This window comes from Alosa sapidissima, chromosome 18 (assembly GCF_018492685.1).
Source record: "Alosa sapidissima isolate fAloSap1 chromosome 18, fAloSap1.pri, whole genome shotgun sequence".
In the NCBI taxonomy this organism is placed as follows: Eukaryota; Metazoa; Chordata; class Actinopteri; order Clupeiformes; family Clupeidae; genus Alosa; species Alosa sapidissima.
In genome coordinates, this window is record NC_055974.1 from 21,279,508 (window position 1) to 21,292,779 (window position 13,272).

The window sequence follows — 13,272 nt, forward strand, 5'->3', positions numbered from 1 at the left end:
CTATGCAGAGGGGCCTAATCTTTAGGCCATCTGATGTACAGTATAGGCTTCCCTAGGCCTTCCCGTGTTCATGGGATTTCTTTGACAGATAGGCCTACACCATTACCTGTTGCAATGTGTCTGTGTGCATTCCTACATTAGCCTACGTCTATTTCTTTGATAACATGATTTGCTACAACGTAACAATAAGCCACTATTATTATTAGGACTCAACACGCTTTGGTGGTATTATATGCTGTGGGCTTTAATTAGCGCATTTCGGGTAGCCTATCCTACATCTGGGCAATACTTATTGAACAAATTGCAGTCTACATGCAATGACAAATATTACCAGTAGTACTGACCAAACATGAAATAGATTGTTTACAAGTTATGGTAATGTTATTCTGGCGTGAACATTGCGCTTTCATCACGCAATGATGATTACAGCTTGTTATGTCTCGTTAAAATGATTACAGCTCGTTATGTCTCGTCAAAATTCATTGATGAAGGAAGGTTCACTTTATCCCAGCCCAGATAGCAAGGTGACATTGATATGATGTTGATTTTCCATCCAAATCATCATTTTGGTTGAGATTGAAATCTCAATGGTAAAAAGACATTGAATCAGCATTACAATCCTGACAAAAACCCGACAGTGCATGAATATCGATAAGAGAGATATCGAAACAACATTGGTTTATAGTTTATGTTGCCATAATCGATAGAGCATCGATACATAGTTCACTAAAAGATATTGAAAAGTCATGGATTTGTGGTTGACTGGGAAATCTTAACGTGGTGATTGAAAAGTAGTGGATTTATAGTTGACCGCGCGACGACGTTTGAACTGTCCAGTTCATTTTCAGCAACAGTTCAGTCAGACCAACGGGGGTGTTCAGCTCTCTGTCAAGTTCACTCCTCCTTAATGGTAAGCAAGCATTTATTTATCAAACGATAATGTTTTATTGTAAAAGTGTACTACATTAAATTCGGTCATGTTTACAGTCTATGTACATCGTACTGTCAGATTTACAAACTGATTCAAATGCTAGGCTAGCTAAATTTACTTGCTGTTGTCAAATTAATGTTTAGGCTAACTTACGTTATGGCAGTTCATCATAATGTTAGGTTAACGTTACTCGGCAGTCTGATTTATAATTAGGTCCTACCTTTGTTGTCAGTAAGTTACAGTTTATTATACTCATGATAATAAAATATGAAGTAGTGTTAGGCCTACCGGTAACGTTAGCTTCTAGGCTGTCAAAATTATAGGCTGAAGATGTGCTGCTGGTTTACGTGGAGATTTAGCTAACATTTATGTAACTCCTGGTGATCATATTTTTGTGAGTTTAATAGGCTAACTTTAGCAATACTGATATAAGTCAACTTTAAGTCATATCTGACTAGACTGCTATCATTAACCGTTCATTGGGCAGCAAAAGTGTTCGGACGAACAGAGCTGCCCGAATGGCTGGTGCTGCTAGCAAACACGGCATGTTCAATGAGCTCACCCAGCTTGCGAAACTGAATTATTCTAACACCATCTTCAGCCTGGCATTTTGACAGCAAACTCAACAAACATATAGAATATATATTCTATGATTATTCTAAAGTTTCAATTATAAGTAGCCTTCAGTTGAACATATTTATCTAACACTGTCTATCTCTTTTTCTTCTGTTTCTGTTAGGTGCCACTTCACTCTGCTACTGGATGGTGGAGGGCTAACTGCGAACGGGTGGTCTATGAATGCTATACTGAATGGATGGCAGGGAAGCACAACACACGTGAATTTCTAAATGAAGAAGAGTTAATAAATGCACTTGATTTTCAAACTGATAAGTTGTCTGGTTATTTATGCACGATTGTGTAGCCTAAACCAGCCATACTAGGCCTAGTCAAATTTATCCTGGCTGTATATAAAGCAGGATGTGAATTTCCCAATATTTTTCCAGATTAAAAGTGGTTTACTGAGGTTTAATATCAATTGAAATACCATTGAAATCAAAGTCAAAGTCAAAGTCAGCTTTATTGTCAATTTCTTCACATGTTCCAGACATACAAAGAGATCGAAATTACGTTTCTCTCTATCCCACGGTGAAGACAAGACATATTTTACCAATTTAAGTCCACAGACAAACATAACATTCAAGTAAACAAAAAAGTAAGTAAATAAGAGGGCACATATAATAATGAAAAAAAATAAGAGCAGCAAAATTTGGTTTAAATTGTGCATAGACAGTCAATAAAATACTAGTGCAAAGTCAGGCCAATAAAAGGCTTGGGTAGTTCTGTTTGACCTAAGTAAGAAAGAAAGTGACATAGTGGTGCAAGTTATGTAAGAGCAGCAGATGTGTTGTGTTTTCAGGACAACAACAAGTTGTAAAGTGTACAAGTGTGCAAGTGTGCAAGTGGAGTAGTGCACGCGGCCATTGTGGGTCCAATGTCCAGGATGTTATGTAGCTGAGGGTGGAGGGGGGAGAGGAGGGAGAGAGTTCAGCATCCTTACAGCTTGGTGTATGAAGCTGTTGGTGAGTCTGGTAGTGCGGGAGCGCAGGCTTCTGTACCTCTTCCCAGAGGGCAGTAGATCGAACAGATTGTGAGCGGGGTGACTTGCATCACTCACAATTTTGGTCGCCTTGCGGGTGAGGTGGGTGGTGTAAATGTCCTTCAGGGAGGGGAGTGAAGCACCAATAATCCTTCCAGCTGTGTTCACTATGCGCTGCAGGGCTTTCCTGTTGTATTCAGTGCAGCTTCCGCCCCACACAGCGATACAGCTGGAGAGGATGCTCTCAATGGTGCCTCGGTAGAATGTGGTCATGATGGCTGGTGGAGCACTTGCTCGCCTGAGTTTCCGCAGGAAGTACAGGCGGCGCTGAGCTCTCTTCGCCAGTGATGCAGTGTTGGTGGTCCAGGAGAGGTCTTCGCTGATGTGCACCCCCAGGAATTTGGTGCTGCTCGCTCTCTCCACCACAGCACCGTCGATGGTCAGTGGCAGGTGTTGGGTGTGACCTCTCCGGAAGTCAACACAATCTCTTTGGTCTTGCTGACGTTCAGCAGGAGGTTGTTGTCCCTGCACCACGTGGTCAGATGGTCGACCTCCAACCTGTATTGGGTCTCGTCGCCCTTGGTGATGAGACCCACCAGAGTTGTGTCGTCAGCAAATTTCACTATGTGATTGTTGCTGTAGGTTGCAGTGCAGTCATGCGTCAGCAGGGTGAAGAGCAGCGGACTGAGCACGCAGCCTTGGGGGAAATCGCATTGATCTTTAGTTTGGTTGTAATTTCAACGTTGTTTCAATATTCATTTTAATTGAAATACCATTGAAATTCCGTTGATCTGTAGTTGGAATTTCAACATTGCTTCAATATTAATAGAGGGTGCAAAATGTTATAGGATCAATGTTTATGTGCGACGTTGACTCAATGATTTTAACATTGACAAAATAATGTTGATTTAACATAGATTCAATGAGTAATTGCTATCTGGGAGAGAACCTTACTCGTTTCACTTAGGCTAGACTAAAACAGAAGAGAAGAACTTGGAAGTAACCATGTAGTCGTGTTTTCTATAGCATATTCGTTTACCTGCCGTTCTTTGAACAAAAATGTTGGGATATGTCTGCGAGGTGTTTAGCCAAGTTCCATGCGTAGCCTACTGCTTTTAAATGACTTTGAAAAATATTTCACAAACGGGCCTCTGTGTACCTGATGGCTTGCCTTTACTATTCGCGATGTATCCGAAATAGTTGCAGATTTCACTTCACCTTTTGTTTTATCCACAAGGCAGAGGACGGTCGGCAAAGAACTACTGTATGTTGACGTTGGCTGCGCACTCACTCACTCAGAGCTGCCTGCTTGACACGCCCACTTGCCTAGATGCATGCAAGGAGCAATGAGAGCAGCAGTTCATGCAGACACAGAACGTTAATTTTAATAAAGTATCGATTCTAAAAACGTCGGAAATCGTATCGTTTTTTGCGTGAAGGCATCGTGATACCTTTTTAGTATCGATACACCGTGCAAAACTAGGTGTAGGCTACCTCACAGAAGAGGATGGTGCTAGGCTAGTCACACTTCACACTCATTAGGCATGTTAATGACATTGTAGTCTACAGGACAAATTACATGCATTTTATGAAGTAGAACGTTTTTTTCCACCATTGATATTAGAGGGGGAATTAAACCTGGTGTTCTACTAAGTTAGTGCTATGAAGCTTAGGCTATATGATTGATATTATGCCTTGTTTTATGCGATAGATTTAGATTTTTTTAATTCGTTTTTGACAGAGGATTCAAGTTCATTTCATGGTAGTGTTTGTAATTTACCTAGTTTTAATCTGTAGCCTAACTATGTTTTTACAGGTGTTCCTGGACAGTTTTGAAACCGAGATGTCTGAACGCCTCAAATAATCAGCAGTAAAGGTAAATATTCTTCATCCAGGTCCTTGCCCTATTACTCTTAAAGGCGTAACTCAAGCCAAAATGCAACCTAGGGTCTTTTTGTTAATGTACCTGAGTCAAACTTTCGTTTGAAAGCATAATTAAGTCAAAAGCGCCACCATTAAGCTTGACTGTATTGTTGTTTCTGGGTCAAATGCCATTTTGAATGGGAGTCGTAGGGGCAGAACTATATTGATACATGATGATTTTGATTCATGCATCAAAATAGTAGGCTAGTGCCCCTACGACTCCCATTTAAAATGCCATTTGACCCGAAAACGATAATACGGTTGTATTGGAAACAAAGGAAACTAAGGTAATCAAATGCAGAAAACATGGTGGTTGCACTCATTGGTGCCAAGGTGCACAACGCTTTAAGGAAAGACTACCTGGCCAGGTCTACCCATACCAGGATGGCAAACAGATGGTGTCAATACCAATTTGACCCATAAAAAGTAAATGTCAAATAGGTACAGATAATCTGTATTAATCTCATCATTGCCAATGGATTTCTGTGTAAAATATTCTTTATCTTGTAAAATGTTGTCCATCTTCTTTCTGTTCACAGACAACAGAGACAAATTCTCTAATACCAAGGTCAATGCCTTTGACTGCTGTCCAGCCCCGGGTTGCCACCAAAAACTTTATGCATCTTGGACTGGAAGATGGTGTGCTAGTAAGGAAGCTAGCTACCACAGCTTTTGCCACCACATCTCAGTGTTGGGAGGGAAGTTCACTCACTGCACAACTCTTCTAGCTGTACCTTTCCTCCTCAGCCATGATCTGTAACCACCATGGTTTTCTTTCTGGGCCAGAAGACTTTGCAAACAAATAAGCAATAAATTATCATGCATTACAAATTTAGCCATGTTAGACTGTTAAGTTGTTGGCTTCAAAATCTGCAATTTGAATTTATGGTCTACCAATTTATTTTCAAAATCTGCATTTTGAATTTATGGTCTACCAATGAGGCTGTAGAGTATTGCGACACAATAGTGGCAAAAAGCACTTGCGCGATAAAACATGCATTCGGGTGTATTATATTATATATTATTTCGCACACGTATATATTAAATGCATGCACGCAAATTCTCTCTGCGCGTGTGCACTCAGAGTAAACTGCTCCCTGCATGGAAGAAAATGCTGCGAGCGAGGAGGAATCTGACCAGCGCTCCAAACAGCCACTCGAAAAATCTATGCATGTGAAAAAATATAATACGCCCAAATGCATGTTTTATCGCGTTACCACATCCAACTTGAAAAGATATGCTCAAGAGATCCATAACTTTCAGAAAAATTTACTTTTGTTATGGATGAATATTATGTTTTGTTTTCATTCATGTCAATAAAATGTTTTTCTCATAATCAAAGTGTAATTTGTCATGTAACAGAATAGGTAGGAGAGTACTAATAGTACAATTTTAAATCACACTAATATTATACTTATTGTACTAATTACTATTTGCATGCCTTTATAATGCTTAAAATATCTTAAGACTATACTTTTATTAACATAACTGCAAACTTTCAAGGCACTTATTGTAGTCAGGAAGTACATTTGAAGTTAATTTAAAATATTACAGAAGCATGCCAAATGAATAGAAATGAGGATGATAAGAGTGTATTCAAAATACACTACTACACTATTATTAGTTATACTGTAATGCCTTTTAAGTACATTTCCAATACACTTGGGATGTTACAAAATTGTACTGCGACTGTGTTCCGAATGCTCATAAAATCTCTTTTTGTATAATGTACTTAAGAACACTTAAAGTTTGAAAAAAGTTGTTCCATTTTAGCACACTAATTACACTCAAAGTATAGTCAAGTTGGTATTAAGTTGAACTTAATACATAATTCAATACACTTAATTACACTTGGATTTGACGAAAAAAGTACAAACTGTACTTAGTACACTTTCAAAAAGTATACTTTTAATAGTTTTTTTTTTACCTGTGTGTGTGTGTGTGTGTATGGCTGTGTCTGTGTGTGTGTGTGTGTGTGTGTGTGTGTGTGTGTGTGATGTTCATCAGAATAGAACAACAATTAACACAAGGTGACCCATCTGAGGCAAACTTCCTCCTCCTCCGAGTCCCCTGGCACCCGGAACCAGACACAACATCTAAGAGCTGGAGTGGAGTGCAGCGCGTTGCCGTGCGAAACGGTGTGGATGGGCTCGAGAGTGGAGGAAACTCAAAGTCAAGGTATTTTCTGCTGTGTGCTATATTTGATCTTTTTACGTCAGGAGCGATTAGGTTACAAAAGGACCGGGCTCTGCTGCCAGGAAGCCACTCATACACACAAACACACAAACACACACACACACACACACACACCTACACACAAACCCACATGCACGCACGTACACACACACACACACACACACACACACACACAAAGAGAGTCAGAAATCCATTCCAGTGTCTGACATCATGGAGGGATCGGGGAGGGATGACTCATCCAAATGAATATTTGACACATACACACACACATACAGGAAGTATCAGAAAGCAACAGCGAGAGTGATATTAGCGCCGGAGAGGAGCATCTTTGGCTCTTTTTTTCCGCTTCACACACACACACACACACACACACACATACCCACTCATACCCACACACACAGACACACCTAAACCCCCCCCCCACACACACACACACACCTCCTTTTCTCTCATTCTCACACACCCACACACACACACACCATTGGTCTTTTTCTATTTAATATTTGAATATATTTATGGATAACTTGCCTATCCATACAAACTCATATACATGTTATGCCTTTTGTGCTCTTTAAATTCTCTCATTGTATATCAATGCTATTGAGAAAATATTACATTCTCAAAGTCTAAAAAGTGCCACTTCATTGCCTTTCTTTATGAAAAGAAAGAAATAGTCTAGAGCATCCTAGAGCCAGGTTTTCAAACCCATCTTGACAGGGCTGCATGTTCTTTTCCCATTTATAGCCTGGACATTTCCAAACGCCCCCCAGGCCCCTAGTTATAGTGAACCCCTCAGACAGAATGACATTTAAAATGACTCCATCTCAGAGGCAACATCCCACAGCCACGCTCACTCATTACCCTACCATTATTCTCTTACGCATACCAAACAGCACAGATATGATGCCTATGATATATGATTTATAACTGCTGTATAGGGGGGTGGGGGGTGATCACAATGGTTGATAGGAATGTTCTCACAACAGCAGCAGCCATTTTCCTTAACCGTAACAACTGGGGATGGAACTGTGTGTCCACGGTTCGTCAATGGAACATTTCTACATTTCTAAACAATTGTTGGCTGTGTGACTGAATAGGCCTGGTTTCCACAATATGTTACTTACTACAGTGGAGTAGCTTTCATGTCTGCATATCAAACCGGAAGGGGCGTACCTTTCGGTTTGAAAATGTATCATGTACTGTGGCATCCCTAAAAGCTATACCTAAGTATTAACATGCTTCATTAGAGAAATATGACTAATCAATGAGGGGATTTTAATGGACTTGGCACACATGACTGCACACTAATATGCTGGGGGAAAAGACAGAGTGTACTCAAACAATGACTGTTTTGGAAGCCTAAAAAAGCACTTGTATGCACAGTTACAGTAAATAATCTAAACAAACAAACCAAGCAGATACTTGAATAAATAAATAAACTCCTTAAAAGATAACACTCCCTAAGCTTCCTCATCCCCGTGTGACAAATATGATTCACCTCGTCCACCACACACACTGTGTACCAGTCAGGAGATAATGCCGACACACACACAGGCACACACACACACACACACACACACACACACACACACACACACACACAGATTAGCTCAACTATCCACTAGAAGACCACCACTGCACATGTGTGTGTGTTTTCTGTAAACCAGCGGTGGACTTGGTGCTTTCAGCTGTTGTGTTAAGCGTGTGACACACACACACACACACACACACACACACACACACACACATACACACACATACACAAACACACCCAGATTAGCTCAACTATCCACTAGAAGACCACCACTGCACATGTGTGTGTGTTTTCTGTAAACCAGCGGTGGACTTGGTGCTTTCAGCTGTTGTGTTAAGCGTGTGACACACACACACACACACACACACACACACACACACACACACACACACACACACACACACATACACAAACACACCCAGATTAGCTCAACTATCCACTAGAAGACCACCACTGCACATGTGTGTGTGTTTTCTGTAAACCAGCGGTGGACTTGATGCTGTCAGCTGTTGTGTTAAGCGTGTGACACACACACACACACACACACACACATACAAACACAAACACATGTGTTTTCCTCTCCTACTGCTCTTCTTCTTCTTCTTACATTTCACTGTTGGAATATCAGCAGAATTGAAAATGTCACAGAATGTCAAGCCTGGAAATGTCATGGGAGGAGAACGAGAAGGAGAGAGACAGAGAATGAGTAAATGAGAGAGAGAGAGAGAGAGAGAGAGAGAGTGAGGTGACCACCCCACCCTGTCTTAACAGCCTTCCCTCCCTCCCCAATTGAAGAGATGGAATAAATATGCCTCTGTAGCACTGTAAAAGAGACCCGGCTTTGTGGCTGTAATTTACCCTTCTGGCTAGCCATTCGTTATTCATGGTAACAGAGAGAGAGGGAGAGATGCCTTATTTGTCATGCTACAATTTTGAATGGCAGAGAGCAGAGAGAAGACAGAGCAGTGATGGAGAGAGAGAGAGAGAGAGAGAGAGAGAGAGAGATGGATGGATGAAAGACAGAGATTGAGGAAGGACAGAACAGAAATAGAGAGAAATACATATATGGATGATGAACAGAAAGAGAGAGAGAGAGAGAGAGAGAGAGAGAGAGAGAGAGAGAGAGAGATGGAATGGAGGAAGGACAGAGGCTGAGATGGTGAGGAGGTAGGAAGCAAGAGGTACAGTAGAGAAGGAAATAGAGATCATGAGGGGGAGACAGTGAGATAGAGATTGATGAAGAAAGAGATGCTGAATGAGAGAAAGAGAGAGAGATGATGAAGACAGAGAGATGAGTAGAGTGAAGTGAACAGTGAAAGAGAGAGAGCAAGAGAGAGAGAGAGAAAGAGAGAGAAGTAGAGGATGAACTCATCTTTTATGGGGAAGGGATCATGAGAAGGTGTCTCTTACCTCGTCATTTTGATTGACAATTGTGTAATTGTTGACTAAAGCAATCACCGGACCTGCTTTTTCTGCCATGGCGGAGACAGCGCCGTGATTTCACATCAGAATACTAATTGACAGCTTTGCCATAGCAGCACAGAGAAATGCCTGGGTGTGCTCCCCTGAGGAGTGATTCTTGATTTGGTTACGTAAAATCTACCCTCAGTTGTTTGTCCAACTTCTTACCAGAGGGCTATAGAAGCCTACTGTGCCACCTCGTAATCTAATATACTGTAGCAGTAAGAAAATGTAAATGTTAATCGTATGTAAACTATATGCACCAGTGGTCAGCATGATACATACAGTACACACATACACGGTATATATTTTTTGCATTTAACCCAATGAATGAACACACACACACAGAAACACACACACACACACACATACACGCTACGAGCAGTGAGCACACCAGGACCAGACACTCTACTTGACATAGACACACACACAGACAGACAGACAGACACACACACAGACATACAACCACACACACACACACACACACACACACACACACACACACACACACACACACACACACTCAGCTTGGTTCCAACAATCTCCATTTTTTAAGAATATTCATAACTCATGTTTGTTTTCATAGTGCATCTCAGGTCATAAAACAATTGCAGTTGTTTTAATGGAATAAAAGTAAAACAAATGAAACAGCCCCATTGCAGTTTCACTTATATTACTTAAAAATAAGTAAAAAAATAAACGACAAATATTCATGAAAATGCATTAAAATGGAAGACATTGCGAATTGGAACCAAACACATATATTATTACTACATTACTTTCACCAGTAACTGTAATGTCACCAGTAAATATATATATATATAATGTTAAGGCAATTGTAACCCCTTACACTACTGGTTACTGTGGAAAGTAATAATATTACAGTGTTATATGCCTGAATAATGTGCTACTGACCATCACTTGTCATCACATCCAGCTACCCCGCCTCCCAGTCCTTAACTAACCCCTTGCTCTATGTACACTGTGTGCTGCATCAGAGGTTGTTTATTGATTTGTTTATTTATTTTTATCCATTATCAAAATAAATCTTTGTCGGCTGACAGATACAGCACATGGCCCCGTGTTGAGGGTCGGCAGAAACATCTCCTCCGCTGGGCACCGGTTCAAGTTGCCACTCTATTTGAGGCTGATGGTGGTGTTGCTGATGGTGCTGGTGGTGCCGTACTGTACACACACACACACACACACACACACACACACACATACACACACACACACACACACACACACAAACACACACACACACAGTAGACACACACACACGCATACACAAACACACACACAGCAGACACACACACACAGACACACACACATACACACACACACATAGACACACACACACACACACACACACACACTGTGCTGTGCTGTGCAGGCCGATGGTGTTGTTGGTGGTGCTGGTGCTGTGCTGTGCAGGCTTTGAGAGCACTCTCCTCTCCCTGCTGAGGGGAAACCACAGGAGACAAGACGCTACATCAAGATATGTGTGTACCCCCCCCCCCCCCCCCCCCCCACACACACACACACACTCATTCTCTCTCAAAGAGATACACAGATACACACACACACAGAGAGAGAGAGAGTGGGAGAGAGAGAGAGAGAGAGAGAGAGAGAGAGAGAGAGAGAGATAGAGAGAGAGAGAGAGACACTCACAAACACAATCACACACACACACACACACACACACACACACACACACACACACATACAAATACAGACACTTTTCTGAGTGCTTTTAACATTAAGGGGATCAATATTAACAAGATTGAGTCCATCCACTGCTGAGTTTTATAGTTTACAATAATGGACCTAATGTAGATCATTACCAGGGCAATCAAGTTATGTTTTCTGGCTTGGTTAAAGCTGAGCCTATGACACGGAACTCATGCGAATTTATTGGGCTGACCTGTGTAGCAGGACGAGAGAAAAGCAAAAGTAATAATGCCAAACTGGGTGAACGTGCTGTCATTCAGGGTGGGGGCGGACTTTACTAAATCTGTTGTGACCTGCACTGTCATTGCAGGAAACAAGCACATGGAGCAATATAGGGTCGGGCAGCTACTGGGGGTCATGAACTCAGGAAAACAGGACAGCGGAAATTTTAACACACATATCCATAACCATAAGTCTGTCATTTTTCAAAAGGTTTGATCCATAACCATAAGAATTTCTTTTGTGAATTAGCAAGCTACCTGATGTAGATCTATTTCAGTTCTTTCTAGCCACTTTCCTTTATGACCTCATTACTTCAATCTTTTTTTAATCGTTCTAGAGGGGGGTTTTAGAGAGACTTTTATTAAAGTGAATGGAATCCACTATCTTGAAATCTCCTGGCTTCTTAAGAAATCGGGGATTAAAAATGTTAAAATGCTCATTTTCCCCCCTTAGACTTGAATGGAGGCTGTGATGTCATAATGGCCTAAAGCCAGCTGCGCTCGTTAAGCTCCCAGAGTAGTTCCCGGGCTAATCAGAACACTGGCACAGGTGTCACCTGTGAATCCAACTGTCTCAGCTTCTAAGCATACAATCTGGCTCTCCCTGAACTACACATCCTGTTGAAGTGTTTCCTGTGTGTCAAAATAAAAATCACAGCCATATCTCATGCTTTGCGCATTATATCTCCAGAACGGCTTGACACACATGCTTCAAATTTGGTACGAGTGTTTGTATGGACTCAAAGATGAAGTGAGTTGATGTTGGAGGTCAAAGGTCAAAGGTCAAGTCCATGAATACTCTGAGCGCGATATCTCAAGAATGCCTTGACATACATGCCTGAAATTTGGCATGAGTGTTTGTATGGACTCAAAGATGAAGTGAATTGATGTTGGAGGTCAAAGGTCAAATGTCAAGGTAAAAAACACCTTGAGTGTTATATGTCAAGAACGCCTTGACACACAAGGTTTTTTGGTACGAGGGTTTGTATGAACTCAAAGATTAAGTGATTCACTGTTTTTTTTTTTTTTCAGGAATCTCCCCACCAACATTAAGCCAGCAGCTTTCCATCCACTATTGTAATTCCTCTGGCATTACATTTCTATTTTTTTATTAGGTGTGTCACGAAGCCAATGCCTACTTACGTCAGTCTACTTTTAAAAGTATACTCGGGGCTACACTTAAAACTACACAAAATGGCCTAGTGACACCCATGTAGTGTTTCACCATGTCCCTCAGTTGGCTCAAGGCCATTTCACAGTTGACTTTCAAATGATGTCATTGCATTGTTTCACCCAAAATACATTTGCTGTGTAAGCTAATACTCATGTCCTTGTAGTTAAACTTGTAAAAATATCCCAGCTGATTCAATCACTAAGGGTCAGTGGAGGGCTTCTAAAATGATACCTGATTAGCTGCATAATTATCTACAAAAGGTGAATTGCTCCAGGCTATTAAAAGCCATTACATCCGACAAAGCTTGTTATCCTTCACATCGCTGGTCCAATGTGTGTCAAGGACACACCGCACCATCTCAGAATGGAAGCGTTTTAAGTACTATTGCAATAAGCCCATCAGGGTGATATTAATGCTGCAATAGATGGCTGTGATTTGGCTCCGTCACGACTCGATCGGTTAGTCATTAGGAGGAGATGCAGAGTCATCTAAAGGCACAGT

General features: G+C 41.2%; 1 long non-coding RNA gene across 1 annotated transcript; it reads left to right on the forward strand.

The window, feature by feature from the left end:
• The first annotated feature begins 603 nt into the window (after positions 1–603).
• On the forward strand, positions 604–1,819 carry LOC121689937. Its single transcript, XR_006024932.1, has 2 exons — positions 604–910; positions 1,671–1,819. It is a non-coding gene; the product is annotated as an uncharacterized LOC121689937 (long non-coding RNA).
• The last annotated feature ends 11,453 nt before the right edge of the window (positions 1,820–13,272 follow it).